This window comes from Vespula vulgaris, chromosome 17 (assembly GCF_905475345.1).
Source record: "Vespula vulgaris chromosome 17, iyVesVulg1.1, whole genome shotgun sequence".
In the NCBI taxonomy this organism is placed as follows: domain Eukaryota; kingdom Metazoa; phylum Arthropoda; class Insecta; order Hymenoptera; family Vespidae; genus Vespula; species Vespula vulgaris.
The window spans coordinates 386103-402574 of record NC_066602.1 but is presented as its reverse complement, the minus strand read 5'-3'; the positions used below and the strand labels follow the sequence as shown (position 1 = coordinate 402574).

Here is a 16472-nt window from a genome sequence, read left to right as displayed (position 1 = left end):
ACAGCCAATTCTCAAATAAAAATTAACAAATAAAATTTTTTCCTAGGAATTGATTAGTTTGGAATATAACATACGAAGTATTAGATAACTGGAGGGATTATTGGATCATTGTTTTCACTTCTCCAATAGGGAGCTAATTTCAAAGAAGATGTACTCGTTCGAACGGAATAATTAAATCAATGTCGCGTCCATAGCTATGAAAAGATGTAGCCGAGTGATTAAATGATGCATTTAAATAGATAATTGAATTATACAATCGTCTCATCCAATTGTCTGATTCTGTCATTGGTTTGATAAGGGAAAGACTTATGAAAAAATACCTTTCATGTTTTCAAAATCAGGCACGAGAGGTATGATCACAGGACCGCGCCACACGTTCCCGTCCACCTGAACTGGCCCATCCAAGCGTGCCGAAGGAAAATGATGAAGAGGAATAATACCGAATCGTTTAAAACGAAAGTACTTGATATGTAGGGAAGGTCGTAAATCGCAGATGTATTTATGAATAATCTTTAAAGTCACCTTGGATATCTTCATATCCTCTATCTGCTCTTTCTTCCTCTTCTGCTTCAAAAATGTTTCGCAGATCTTCCTTTTTGGAATCATTCTTAATCGTCTCGAGATTATCCTTTCCAATTTCACTCATGGCATTGAAATAAATATCGTATAATTTTCTAACTAATTGTCATTAAAATAAACATAGTTCGAAATCGAAAAACACTGTCAACATTATTATTGATCTTTATTTTATCTTTCCGACAGCATTGAATCCTTCTGAGGATTTAAAAAGATGGAATCCATAAAGATTCCGCGAAGAAATCTTCTTATATACGAAGGAACGTTCCTTCATTAGAGCAAAAATTCCACTTTGATCCACGATTCGCGTGCACCGTCGGATGTCCCTACGACCATCTTTCCCGAACGCAATTGATTATATCCTCTTACCGAAGCTTTGATCCTTTGAAGATATATTTTCTCTACCTCCATACCACCGTTCGAACGTAGCTTAGTGAAACTGTACTATTTGAGTCTCGAGAAGGTTTGTCGTTATGGCAATTATAATTTTTGTCTTCCTCTTTCACTTTCCGTTTAATATCGATCAGTTGACGAACGCGGTATTGAACAAGGTATCACGGGAAAGGTAAAGAAGAGGACGATGTTTCAAAAGGAAATATCTTGCTAGTTATTCCAGCACGATAATATATGGTATTTCCTAGAAGCATTGCAGAAGTTTTGAAAGACGTTGATAATCTTAGATACTACAATATTACCGACGGATAACATATAACTCAATGTGTGCTCTCAATCCATTGTATATATGGATATGCAGCTTTTCACTTTTTAAAATTCGCGCTTTAAAATAATGTATGACGGACCTAACGATGAACTGTGACAAAAAAAAGAAAATTTCAAAGGACGGTTATATACTTCTCATGCTGATCACTTCGCCGATTATACCATTTTTACTATGAAAAAAAGAAAAGGGAAAAAAATATTGTTTGCATATATAACATTTTTGACCGTCGCTTGACAGATGGCAATTAAAAATGTGTATAATAACAAACACAATACATTTTATTATGAGATAATTTCAAGAATAAAATTAAGTCCTTTTCAATTAATATTAACCCTGAATACCCTATTAATAAGGGCACGATGAATTAATCGAAGCAAAAGCGTTTATCACAATATGCTGTTATGCAATCTGGATTATTACATATGGTAGTTAACAGAAAAAAGCAAAAGTAACTCGAATTAAAAGGGATTGGTGGATGGAAATCCGTTTCCCCGCATCATTCGCCATTCGCCTCTTTCGACCGCGGTTTAGAATGTTTCGATTCAAATGCGTAAAGCGCATTCAAATAAATTACGCGAAAAAAGAAACAAATATAGGGAATGATTTTCTCTGAATCCATATTCTTTGGTACCGTGTAATAAAGAAAGAGAGAAGATCGTTAGCATAAATAAAGAAAGAGAATTAAAGATGATATCGTATAACAAATTTTCATGGAATTTTTCTTACTCAAAATTAATACTTGATTCGAGAATGATGTATATTTTTAACGATAAAAACCGGAAAAATATTAAAAGGCGGCTGTCAAAATTTTTTAGTTAATTTCTAATTGTATATTGTAGAAAAACAATGGATGAAAGAGACAGAAAAGAACGAATACAAAAAAAGGAAAATAATTTGTCCAGATATTTGAAAACTAGTCGGAAATTTACTTCCTCGCGACCCATGACATTTCCGCTCTTTCTATCCTGTAATACGTGGTATTGATTGATCGGCTTAGAATGTAATAACCCCTTCCACCGAGCCACGTCTCGAAAATTAGCTGGGTCTTCGGACCTGACGATTTGAGGAAGAGTCTCGCATGCGAAGGTCATGCTTTCAAAAATTTTTGAACGAGTAATGTGCAAGTATGTGCAAAATAATCGTGTTTACGCGTCATACGTCTCAAAGAAACTTACAAGCAATCCAAACGGTATAAGTTCTTCATTCTCACTAGTCTTTTGTTCCTTATCGATATAATGTAGATTTATCCGTAAACGTTAGTATGTAACTTATTCTAAAATTTCAATAGAATATTACGGAAATGAAACTGATTTTCGTGATCAATGCCATCCTAAGTATTACTTTGTTGCTTCTGGTAGAAGAAATTTTATATCCCTTAAAAGAGCGTAACCCGATTTACCTTTGCTGACTGCACAATTTCAATGAACAATTGAGCATCTCTCATGACTCTTAACTAAACTATGAATTGTAAACATTTCCAGAGATACAGAAGACAAAACACAGACGAAGGCAGTTCCAATAGCCATGAATTGTTGGGTGAGAGCAGAATCGACTGTTATCTGAATTGTAATTATTTCCAGAGAAGATACGAGAATATCAACTACGCTCAACTTGATAATTAAACATTAGACATCGGAAGTGAAACTTATTTACCTTACATCTCCTGTTCTTCCGTACATCTTGTGATATGTCTTACAAGGATAGTATAAATATCTGACCATCAACCTGATAACGAAATGAAAACATTTTCCTGTTCAATCTTATATTTAAATGGACAATCAATCAATGCTGTGTTTATCGAATGGTAAGATATTTTGGAAACAAGATGTAAATTTTTTATTAGAAAGTATAATGTGCGAGATAAAATCTGTATCATAAGTACGTTTTATTTCAGTTACTGAATTTTTACAAAGATTTTATGATGGCTACCGGAGTATTGCTATTGATGAGAGGGACATTAGGTCTCCTAACTGCAGCTATCCTTAAGGTATTGTATCAGTTTATATAAATCAAGAACCCATATATCTTTCAACTAATGTAATGAAGAATATTAGATATGGGAAGCAAGATGCTAGATGAAGGAGAGCAGGTGAATAATAATATATGAATAAAAATTTCAATATTTTCTCATAGAATCTTGCGTTACATGTCATTCGTCATTTAATGTGTCAGATCGTAAAAACGTTGGAGGAAGCTGATGCTTACGAATTTATTACAAATGTTGCGAATAATCTGAAACCCACGTTGGTGAAGGAGGAAGCTAATTATCTGGTGTATGAAAGCAGCATGTTGCTTTTGCTAGAGCATTATTATAGCTATCATCGACTTCAATATTGAATTATAATTCATGAGGTACGAAGAAATCAGATATATGTAACTTGTCACGTATCTTATTCACTTTTCTATATTAATTTCATCTTTTATATTATAGCGCATTGGATCGTTATAACGGAAGAGTGGTTGAAGAAACGGCGGAAAATTCTAACCAACGAAGGAACATAGTTAGCTATTGCTATTGCGTGCATTATCGGATTGAGAATACCTAGGAAAAGGAAAGAGGAGAAAAAACATTCGTTTTTCCGACGAAGTCAGGAAAGACCAACATGGCATTGTTTTATTAAGCTTGGAACGGCGGTAAGAGGAAATGGGAGGGATTTACCTTTTTCAAAGGATTCAAACGTAAGCGGCTTTGACTGTAAGTCACGTGGGATTGTACTTAGAGAGATTTGTCGAAGGGCCGTCGGACGTTCTACGTCGGGGCAATGGTCAAAGGGGGATTGAAATAAAACTGAGGGAGGTAACATACAGGGACGATGAAAAGATTCACCGTTTTTGTAGTAATAACGTTAACAGGGAAATATTTTTAAATTATACGGGAAATGGAAAGTCCACGGACACGTCATCGTTATCCCATCGCTTTAAATTAGGTAACCGTTCGATATGATTAAGAAAGGAAAAATGCTGAATTCTATATTTCAAATTGTTTGTCATAATATTCACGACATGTCATTAAAAAATATTCGTAATATTTAATTAGCGATCTTCATAAACATTGAAATTTGGACGAAGTCCTTTGGTGCGTAGCGCGAATTACCGATTATTATTACGTTCTCCCGTACTTATCGTCAAGTACTTTCGTTTTAATCCTTTCATTATTCCATCTGCGTGTGCTTTGGTGCGCCCCTATCTGCGCCAGTTCGAATGGACGGGTTTGAGTGCCTGGTCCTGTGTGAGTGTATGCGTACGACTCCTGTCTTATCTTGATAATAAGGGAAATATGTTTTCATTTGTTTTCCTATCATCAGACCAAGCAGATAAATGGAGATTAGCTCTATAGTTCAATCGTCTATTAAAATACATCGTTTGATAACACGGTTACATATTCTGCAGAGCAATGGACTATTTTCTCAGCATCAGATTGATTTGGACCATGATATGCGAAATATTATATAACTGGAGGTAGAATGGGATCATTGTTTTGCCTTCTCCGATAGGGAGTAAATTTCTAGGAAAATGTACCCGTTCATGCAGAAGAATCAAATTAGTCGTGGTAGATGGATCTGCAAAAGACTTAACCAGATTAAATGATACGGCTAAATAGATAATTGAATTATACCGCTAATCTTATCATCGAATTGTTTGCTTGGTTTTGTGAGAGGAAAACTAATGACAAAATACCTTTCTTGTTTTCAAATCAAGAGAAGAGATGTACGCAGACAGGCACACTCATTCTCGCCCACTTGAACTCGCGTACGTAAACGCGCATGTAAGCGCGCAGGTGCACGGAGAGAGGTAATAATAAATCGTTTAGTATGATGGTGCTGGACGGTAAGTACGAGAGTAGGTAGGCGGTACGTGCAGGTCGTTAAACCCCGATCAATACCCGTTAACAGGAGAATTTATAAACATGGAGGATCATATGTCTTTGCAAAAAAATTAAAATTTTGTTCTTTATAATATTCTACGACGTCTATGATAAATATTGAATCAATTCTCTTTCCACTTTATGATCCCTCGCATTATATCTCCGTTTTTTTGTTGGATGTAATGACTATCACTCTTCTCGTTTTCTTCCCTAATAATATTTATTTTTTGTTACGTATCTGTATAAATGTCTATGTGGAATTCCTCTTCGGTACTACTTATGACACGAAACTCACTCGTGTTTGGATAGTTTGCCATTCTCTTAATGAAAAAGAAAGAAGTAAATAAACGTGTTGATAATCTCAAATTGTATATTACGAAATCACGAAACGATATATACCAAAAGAATATTACGTTTCAGATTTTCTGGCTTATTAGTCCAAGGAACTATCTATTTCACTATAAGTTTCAATACGAAGCGAGTTTAGCTTCGAAAATATCTGCTCAGTTTTATGATTACTTGTTTACTCCATCAAATATCGCTACCTCGTACGGGGCGTACTCGCGTACTATTGCAGACAATTCGTTATCACTCTCTTTAAGTGGTTTAGTGAATCCCCCAGACCATTGTGAATGTCCTTCTTTTTCGTAGAACCGACTGATATACTTTTCATATAACTTGGTAATTTGACCACTCCTCGATCCAATGACTGAGCGGTTTTCTCGGCGGGACAATACGGGAAAGAGGGGAAGGTAATATTAGGAAACCATAAATATGACAAAAGATTTTCTCCGAATACGTTTTTTTACCATTGTGCAATAACGAAAATGAATTCTTCGATAACAGGAGCAATATGCATTTGTTTACAAGAAAGGAATGTAATATTTGGAGAAAATGTTTTCAAAGAACAAGGAAGTAGATATAACTTCCGACGAAAAAATTTTTTTTTTCGTCGGAAGGTATTTCTACTTCGGCATTCCTTGATAACATATGTATCTTATATTACCTTTCATCCTTGTAAACAAATACCTATTGCTTAACAAGCAAATGTGTGTAAACAAATACCTATTGCTTAACAAAGACTTCCTTTTCTTTATTACGCAATAGTAATAAAATATATGGTTTCAGATAAAATCTTTTCTCCTATTTATCTTTTTATCGTAATATTACCTTCTTTCCTTTTACATATTTCTTCTCCGGGAGGAGCTCAGAGTTATTTAATGATTATGGAGGAACCACTGTTTCCACCGCAACTTTTTGAGAAATTCATATTTCTGTGAAGTTTTCTGTTGAAACGGCACAATAAAACAAATCAAAAAATCGTCCAATTACTAAGTTATACGAAAAGAATATCAATCGAGTTCACAAAGGAGAACACGGGAAATGCTTTCACGACAGTCTGAGCCCTTCTCTGATCCGCTTAAGGAGGGTTGTACGAAGAACTTGTATATATAGTGATATTTGATGAAGTAAACATTCGATCATAATACTGGAGAGAGATTGTCAAACCTGAAACGAGTTCTTATTAAAGCTTGTAGTAGTATAAATTGATCCCTCGACTAATTAATCAAAAAACCAGTAAAGTATTATATTGTTGTTATGTATCATTCCGTGATTTCGTAAACTGCGATTATCTCCATTTCATTTATTCATCCATTTTTTTTTATTTTTTTTTTTTTTTTTTTTGTTGAACGGCAAATTGAACGGCAAAGACATACCTACAAGACTCATGCTATAAGATATAAATAGATAAGAGGAATTCCAGAAAGACATTTATATAGATACGTTAGAAAAAATAAATATTAATCCGGAAGAAAACGATAGAAGTGATAGTTATATCTTCTAGCAAGAAAACGAAGAAGCTCATTGATGAAAGAGATGAAAATGTTGTAAAAGAATTGCTTGAGAACTAATCATAGATTTCGTAGAAAATAATGAGGAATACAATTTTTGTCTTTTTATAACGAAATATGTTCCTCAATATCTACGAATTCATATAAACCAAGGATCTTTATAATACATTATGTGATTTAAAAATTCTGATATATAATGTGATGTGAATCGTAGGATGACGTTTGCGCGATAAATTGCCATCGATTTGTTGAGAGCTAACGACCGAAAGGACTCTGGATACAAATTGTTATTATGTTTTACGCACGTTAATTGCTTTCACGGACGGAAAGGTCGAAAATGAAAATAATTAAGGGGAAATGAACTTCTCTTTTATGATTGAACAAATATCTTTTAATTCGGAATGTTACTTTTCTCTTTTTTTTTCTTTTCTTTTTTTCTTTACAGTTTATAATTTGAAATGAACTAAAGAATGTTGACGATTGACAATTAAGTTTTTTCTTGTTTGTATGCTTAAAAATGACTATCAATAAGAATTAATTTCTATTTTTTTGTGTTTTTTGATACTATCAGTTCTTTCTCTTTATTAAGCAATAATATGGAATACGGATTCAGAGAAAATCTTTCCCCATATTCATTTTTTTTTTTTTTCGTTATATCATCTTCTCTTTTGCGTATTTCATTTGAATGCGCTTTACGCAGATCAATTAAAATGGTCTGTTAAGCGGTCGAAAGGGTTGAAAAGGCCGAAAAGAATATGGGTTGGGAGGAAATGAATTTCTCGACCAATCTCTTTTAATTCGACCTAATCTCTCTCGTTCGAATAACGGTGTGGCTAGACGGAATATGCCTTTTTGAAAGGATCCATAGATGGGGAGTTTCAGCTAGAGGGATTCGAATCAAATAGGCGGTTGAAGGGTTGTCCGACGTTGCAGATGGAACGTAAATCAAAGTGGAATTGAAATGCATCTGAGGAAAGTTTATCTTCTAACATGTTTAATCCCACGAGAACGATATAAAGATTCACTGCTTTTCTTATATAGATAATAATGCTAGCCCGAGATTACTTTTAAATTATACGGAAAATGATAATTCCATATTTACGTCATAGTGTCCTTGTTATTTATCCATTTAAATTGAGTAGTTATTCCATCTAATCATAAAGAGAAAAAATTTTGAGTTTAATGTTTCAAATTTTTCATTACAATTGTTACGATATGTATTGAAAGAATATTTATAATATTAAATGTACGTTTTTCTGTAATATAGAAATTTGAACGAATTAATTTGCTGCGTAAAGCCAATTCTCTTGTTAGTAAGTTTTGATTGGGTCTTACTGAAAATGCATGTACGTATTACCTTCTACATGCGTATCGTCAATTATCCTCGGATTAAAAGATTTGGTATTGCTTCTCTCCATGTACGTGTGCTTTTGTGTGCGCTCATGAGCGCTACCATGTGGACGGGAATACGTGCGCGGTTCTGTGGGCGTAGGTGCCTATAACTCCACCCTTATTTTGATAAGAAGAAAGGTATTTTTTCATTTGTTTTCTTCTCATCGAACCAAGCAGACCATTCGGCAATACGATTAGCAGAGTATTTAAATGACCTATTATTGCCTAAAAATGCATTATTGAATTTGCAAATCGATGTACCACGACTAATTGTGTTCTTTCATACGAACGAGTACATTTTCCTAAGAATTTATTTATGACTGGAAAATTTCAAAGTATGTTCCAATTATATTTCAAGTAATCTAATATTTCGTATATTACGCTCCAAACTAATTCGTTCCTCGGAAAATATGATCTTTCTCGATTCGTTTATTTCTCATTACGTATAACCGAGTATAGAAACGATTTCATAATATTTCTAGTAATATAATATGACAAATTTATTTAGCATTTTTCTAATATTTACTCGAATGATTAAATATATCCATCAGCGTACATATAATAAACATTTACGTAATACTTCCCCCAAAATAGTATAGATTTATTATATTGTTTTCCTACTATCGTCGTTCGATTAAACGGTCGACAGCGCTCAAAGTAAAAATTATAAATGTTGTAGGAAGATAGCCCTTCCTTGAGATAATCTTTTCTTTTGAATACAATTTTGGAAGTCTTCTTGTCTTGATAATGTCGACGTTCTCTTCACGAAAATTATATAAATATGAATAAATATGTACCTCAAACATACGGTCCTCATTGAAAAGTAGATAAACCAAACACGATGCTTACAAAAATAATCAAGAGAGAGAGAGATGAGGTATAGAGAATGACCGATAAGCGGAATCGAATGGAAAAAAGAAGGTTAAAACTAAAAAGAAATTTCCCCTTTGAGATAGTATCTATCCATGATTATTCGGAACATTGTGATGAGATTATCGCGGAAGACATAACATCTCGTTAATATCTGCAAAATAATGGGGGCCAAAATAAATGGCAAACGAATTTTATTTGATCATTGAATTTATTGTATTCTTTAAAGAGGAATACAAGCTGTTGATTCTGAGTCTCTTAGTCACCCATGCAGGTTCTAGGTACTCCAGCAGATGGAACGATATATAAGCACCCCCCCAGGCACGATAATGGAGTATATCGTCTATATCATTTTAAACAACATTCTCGATAAGATAAAGCTTATTTTAATTTTTCTTATCTTCATTTATCAGCGTCAATTGATTATTCAGCGAGATCATTATTGTTTTTATACAGCCAGTCCTGTAAGACGTAATTATTAATAGAGCAGGATGAAACAATTTTCACTCAGAAATTTGCAAGATCATTACATATTGTTTAAAGTTAGCTTGGCGAAAAAATTATATAAAATTTTTCCTTATATTTGCTACGTGCATGAATGAAATTTTCATTATTCTTTTCAGACGGCAGATGGATTCTCTACATACATACATACATACATACATACATACATACATACATACATACATACATACATACATACATACATACATACATATATACATACATACATACATACATACATACATACATACATACATACATACATACATATATATGTATGTATATACTCACGCACACACAAACACAAACACGTTTAAACATTACGAAGATCGTAACGCGCAAGGAACATGTAATAATTTTAACCTACAGTTTCAACAGTTTCTAATTTTAATCTCAGAGTGGTTGCATCTGAGTTGAGTCGCTACGTATAATGTCAATATGAACGAACCTTTGAATGAATTTGAAGGTTGTCTTCACTTTCCACAGGTGAAAACTTCAAACTTAATACTTTCGGTAATTTTAAATCCATTTGAACGAAAAAGATGTACGAGAAGTTAAATAAACCACTGTTTTAGTAACATTCCGTTAAACGCCCCACGGGACACCTACGAAGCAACAACTATTTTTAATTTATTTTCCGATAGACTTGAATTTTGAAATGGCGATCGGTCGCTCTCTGTAAAGTCGTAAAATGATTGATTTAGACAGTTTCCGGATCAGTCATCCTTTCTACTCCGACGAGTAAACATCGAAGCTCTGTCGCTTTCGCCTGAAAAAAAATGAAGAAAATTACGTTCACGTACGTGTGTATAAGAAAAAATATTATTTAAGTGTTTGTCTAAGATAACCGTGAAAAATGTACTGATCCAGCGAAAATAGTAGTATCTCTTTCTATGAATAAACGTAATTAAGCAAATTATTACTATGAAAGATATTAGAAGGTGTGTTTCATGATAACTTTTAACCCGTAATATCATATCACTATTGATCGAATGAAATACACTTTTGTAATTACCCTAATTAATTAAAAAAGGAGACTGCTCAATATTAACATTTCAAGGTGTTTTTATATTATTGCAAACATTTTACTAAATTTCCGTAATATTACACCGAGGTATGCATCATTAGGATCACAAGTGTAACAGATATCTAGTTTATGCAACATGATTTGGGAATGTCCCCAAAACAATAGGAATATAATACGATCAATTTAGAAATTTAAAGCAGAATTTTCACAAAACTTATTATTATAATTATGACTCGCTGCTAATCAAGAAAATAAAAAATTACTTACAGCTAATTGCCAGGAATAAACGCGCGTGGTAGCAATTGATGTTCCTCTCTAATGGTTCCTTGAATTATTCGGTCCACTCTTCTTGACGTTTATATAAGGAATATCGACTGTTCGCAAAGTATGTGGTGACGCCGCATCGAAAACTATATCCTGGAAATAGACGGAAATATCAGTTTAACTTTATATAATTTTTACCTGTTTTTGAATAGTAAATAAAAGAGGAAATATATGAGCTGATTTTAAGCAGAATGTAATGATACTACTATTCTTAATACTGCATTACTATTCATTTATCGAAAGACAGTTCTGCAAGAACCCGTCAATTAATAAAAGAGATTGTCAATTATAACCGTTCCAAGGGATATTCATATTGGCTAAATATTTCACTAAATTTTCGGACAAATAACCCCAATTATACTATTTTCTCTGTTTAATATTATACAATAATATATCCAAGACAAATTGCGCGATGTAATATATAGTGTAAAATTATAATAACAAACTATACGACTTTCTATGATATATTATAAAATATACTATATATAAAACAGTGGAATGGAACAAAAAATGGTATAAAACACAGTATAATGCGTTGATATTAAACTATTGATATATAAAATTCAATTAAGATTTAACTAACCGAGAGCGTGTTGCTTAAAATGCTACAGATGGTTTCCATTATCGCGACTGAAGAGGCGCTTTTATATTACTCTGGGCCGTCCATCTTCTAGAGTACTCAAGAACGTGCTTCTAGGACGACTCGAAACAGAATGAACGGTTCACTCAACTTCGATTGCTCGTATCTCCTCCTATTGTAACTCGAGCATGCGTTGTATCCGTCCACTCCCTCTTTTACATATATTCACGAGGGTGGCATCCTCGACTATCTCTTCACAATGTTAACAATAACTTTGGATCGATATTACCGTATAAGGGAAATTTCTTTTCGCCTTTATCTTCTTTGATACCATGGTTCTATTCTCCCTTTTTCTCCTTTGATACCACTGTTCTTCATTCTCCATACTCATATCATTTCGATCGTTTTATTTTGTAAAAAGCGAATTGTGTTTAGCTTCTTTCCGAGAGGAAACTTTTTGTTTATATTGATTTATTCATGTTTATTCATTTTTTCGGACAGAATGTCGACATTAACAAGAAAGTAAAGTTCAGGATATTGTATTTAGACAAAATGGTAATCAATCTCATGGAGGATCTCCCTACAATATTTATCATTTATGCCTTATGCAATGTTGATCGGTTGATCTAATACCGATGGCTAGAAGGAAATATAATAGAACTCTCCTATGTCGGGGAAAATATTATGATAGTGTTACATTCAATATACGCTTATTCAGAAAAAAAAAAAAATCTTAGGGACACTACATTCGGAAACTACAAATATTATCCTACAAGAAATATAATAAAATCCTCGCTGTGCTTTTTTATACGTAATAGAAACAGACAATTCTCAAATAAAAATTAACAAATAAAATTTCTTCCTAGGAATTCATTAGTTTAGAATATAATATATGAAATATTAGATAACCGGAGGGATTATTGGATCATTGTTTTAACTTCTTCAATAGGGAGCTAATTTCAAGGAAAATGTACTCGTTCGAACGGAATAATTAAATCACTGTCGCGTCCATAGCTATGAAAAGATGTAGCCGAGTGATTAAATGATGCATTTAAATAGATAATTGAGTTATACAATCGTCTCATCCAATTTCGGATTCTGTAATTGGTTTGATAAGGGAAAGACAAATGAAAAAATACCTTTCATGTTTTCAAAATCAGACACGAGAGGTATGTTCACAGAACCGCGCCACTCATTTCCGCCCACTTGACTCGCGTACGTAAGCGCGCTCGTGCACGGAGGGGGGTAATAATAAATCGTTTAATATCATGGTGCTGGACGGTAAGTACGAGAGTAGGTAGGGTGTACGTGCAGATCGTTAAATTCCGATCAATACCCGTTAACAGGAGAATTTGTAAACATGGAGGATCATATATCTTTGCAAAAAAATTAACATTTTGTTCTTTATAATATTCTACGACGTCTATGATAAATATTGAATCAATTCTCTTTCCACTTTATGATCCCTCGCATTATATCTCCGTTTTTTTGTTGGATGTAATGACTATCACTCCTCTCGTTTTCTTCCCGTATAATATTTATTTTTTCTAACGTATCTGTATAAATGTCTATCTGGAATTCCTCTTCGGTACTACTTATGACACGAAACTCACTCGTGTTTGGATATTTTGCCATTCTCTTTATGAAAAAGAAATAAGTAAATAAACGGGTTGGTAATCTCGAGTTGTATATTACGAAACCTCGAAACGATGTATACCACAAGAATATTACTTTTCTGATTTTCTAGTTTATTAGTCTAGGGAAGTATTTATTTCACTAGATGTTTCAATACGAGGCGAGTTCAGCATCGAAAATCTCCTGAGTTTTATGATTGTTTGTTTACTCCAACCGATATCACTACCTCGTACGGGGCGTATTCGGGTACGATTGCACTCCCTTTCGTTATCACTCCTTTTAAGTGGTTTAGTGAAGCACCCCAGACCATTGTGAATGTACTTCTTTTTCGTAGAACCGACTGATATACTTTTCATATAACTGGGTAATTTGACCATTCCTCGATTCAATGACTGAGCGGTTCTCTCGGTGGGTAAATACGGGAAAGAGGGGAAGGTAATATTAGGAATCCATAAATGTGACGAGAGATTTTCTCCGAATACGTTTTTTCTCATTGTGCAATAACGAAAATGAATTCGATAACACGAGCAATATGCATTTGTTTACAAGAAAGGAAGGTAATATTGCGAGAAAATGTTTTCAAAGAACTTAGAAGTAGATATAACTTCCGACGAAATAATTTTTTTTCTTCGTCGGAAGGTATTTCTACTTCGGCATTCCTTGAAAACATTGCATCCAATATTACCTTTCCTTCTTGTAAAGAAATATCTGTTGCTGAAGTTAACAAAGACTTCCTTTTCTTTATTTCGCAATAGTAATAAAATATATGGCTTCAGATAAAATCTTTTCTCCTATTTATTTTTTTTTTTTCGTAATATTACCTTGTTTTCTTTTACGTATTTTTTCTCCGTGAGGACCACGGACTTATTTAATGATTATGAAGGAACCACTGTTTGCACCGCAATTTTTTGAGATATACATATTTCTCTGAGAATTACATTCTCTCTGAAGTGCCTCTGTTGAAACGGCACCATAAAGCAAATCAAAAGATCATTCCCCCAAAAGGGGATAAACAAAATTAGATTTTTACAAAGTAAAATGATTGAAAGGATGTGCATATTGAGAATAATCGATAGAAGGAATCAAAAAGGAAGAGCAAGGATAAAAATAAAAAGAAAATTACCATCTACGGTAGTGTCGATTTAAAATTATTGGTAACATTGTGAGGAGATTACCGTGGATGACAATATCTCGTTAATATATGAAAAATAGTGGGAAATAAGTGGTAGAATATATTCGATTTGATACTTCAATTTATTGTATCCTTCGGAAGGGAGTAAAATTTGTTTATTCAGTCATCATTTAAGCAAATCTTAAAGAGATCGAGAAAAGGTAGGTTTAGAATAGTATACCAGCATGTAATCAGTCGCGATAATTATTCCATATCGTCTATATCATTTTAAACAACATACACTTGATAAGATAAGACATACTTGAATTTTTTGTGTCTCTCAATTTATTATTTTGCCGATTGCTTTTATGCAGTCCTGTAAGACGTAATTATTAATAGAGGGTTGTAAAACTATTTTCGCTAGACCTTCGTTACAATTCTAGAAGTTAACTTAGCGAAAACTTAGTTAAATAATTTTTCCTCGTGTGTTCCGCCTGATGTGTTCGTGAATGAATTGATTGTTCTTTTCACACGGCAGACGGATTCTATACTTATGTACACAAATACATACACTCATATCTGTATATATATACACATATATATCTTACTATACACTAGAATCTAATACATTTATATACTTATTTATTCATATATTGTCTACATGTTGATAAAGTATTTATCTGATATAAAATAAAAAGTATTTATCTGATATATAACATCGCATCGAAAACTATATTCTGGGAATAAATGGAAATATCACTTTAGCACTTTATATCATTTCCACCCTTTTTATTCCTTGCTAGTAAAACATCATTATTCTTTACCGGATTTAAATTTATTCAAAACATTTGCGGTAGTTGAAGACAGCTGCATAGCACATATCCATCGCCTTTTATTTCACTTTATAAAAATTTTTATATTTCCTCCGTCGATTCGATCGTGTGAAACAACTACTACGTGTCAAGGAACAATTATCACAATCATTCACGAAAAATGTACTCGTTTATATAGAAGAATGAAATCAGTCGTGGTACATCGATCTGCACGAGACTTAAACAGATAATTAAATGCTATAGCTAAGTAGATAATTGAATTATATTGCTAATTGTATTATCGATTTGTCCGCGTCGTTGGATGAGAGGAAAACTAATGGAATATGGTAGGCAGAGGTACGCAGACACGGGCACTCATGTACGCCCACTTGAACTGGCGCACGGAAGCGCGCTAGTATACGGAGAGAGGTAATAAAAATTCGTTTAATATGACGGTGCTTGACTACCAGTATGAGAGAATTACGTACGTGCAGATCGTGAAATTCCCATCAGTAACCGTTAACAAAGGAATTCACTCTACCTAGCAAATTATTTCGTCTAAATTCCTATATCACTGAAAAACGTATATTAAATATTATGAATATTTATGAATATATATTGACTGAATATAGGGTGATCTAAACGTGGCCTTAATATTTCATATATTATTTAAAACTATTCCGATTTTAAAGTACTTCGAATAATATTTTTTTTCACTATTATATCGAAAAACGTTCAATGTTTCAATCGTCGCAGCAACTTTAATCCTTTTGCAATATAAACAACCCTTCCATTTCTTTTCGATTCTCCGTTGACCAAGGTCCTGCTTACAACGTCGAACGGCTCTTCGAAAAATCTTTTTGAGCACAGTCGACTGTATCCCCTAGCTAGAACCCACTTCGATCCTTTGAGAACGGGATATTCCGTCTCTTCACATTACCATACGAATGAAATATTCGAAAACAGCGCCATATTAATCTCGTCAAGGTTCGTAGCCATTACCGCTATAAATTTTTTCTTGTTCTTCCTGCTTTATTTTAGTCACATAATGTGCAGGATATGGATCTTTCCGGATGAGTTAAAGTCAAGGACGATTTTTCGAAACGAAATATCTTGCCTTCGAGTCTAACACGCTGCTTTGTAGTATCTCTAGGAAGTACTAAAAAGTTTCGGAAGATGTTGATAAACTTAGATAGTACAAT

The 16472-nt window shown here is 33.5% G+C and overlaps 2 long non-coding RNA genes across 3 annotated transcripts in view; one reads left to right on the top strand and one right to left on the bottom strand.

The window, feature by feature from the left end:
- Window positions 1-11875, bottom strand: part of LOC127070170 (uncharacterized) — a 47814-nt gene extending 35939 nt beyond the window's left edge. Inside the window, exon 1 of the long non-coding RNA XR_007784282.1 lies at window positions 11716-11875. This is a non-coding gene — a long non-coding RNA (uncharacterized LOC127070170). The remainder of the gene's footprint in view (window positions 1-11715) is intronic.
- LOC127070150 (uncharacterized) lies at window positions 2281-15222 on the top strand. Of its 2 annotated transcripts, XR_007784244.1 has the most exons (6): window positions 2281-2486; window positions 2779-3101; window positions 3192-3284; window positions 3352-3386; window positions 3470-3649; window positions 3729-15222. It is a non-coding gene; the product is annotated as an uncharacterized LOC127070150 (long non-coding RNA). The 2 variants fall into 2 exon arrangements; XR_007784243.1 differs by having other exon boundaries at window positions 2282-2486; window positions 3192-3386.
- Window positions 15223-16472: the final 1250 nt, after the last annotated feature.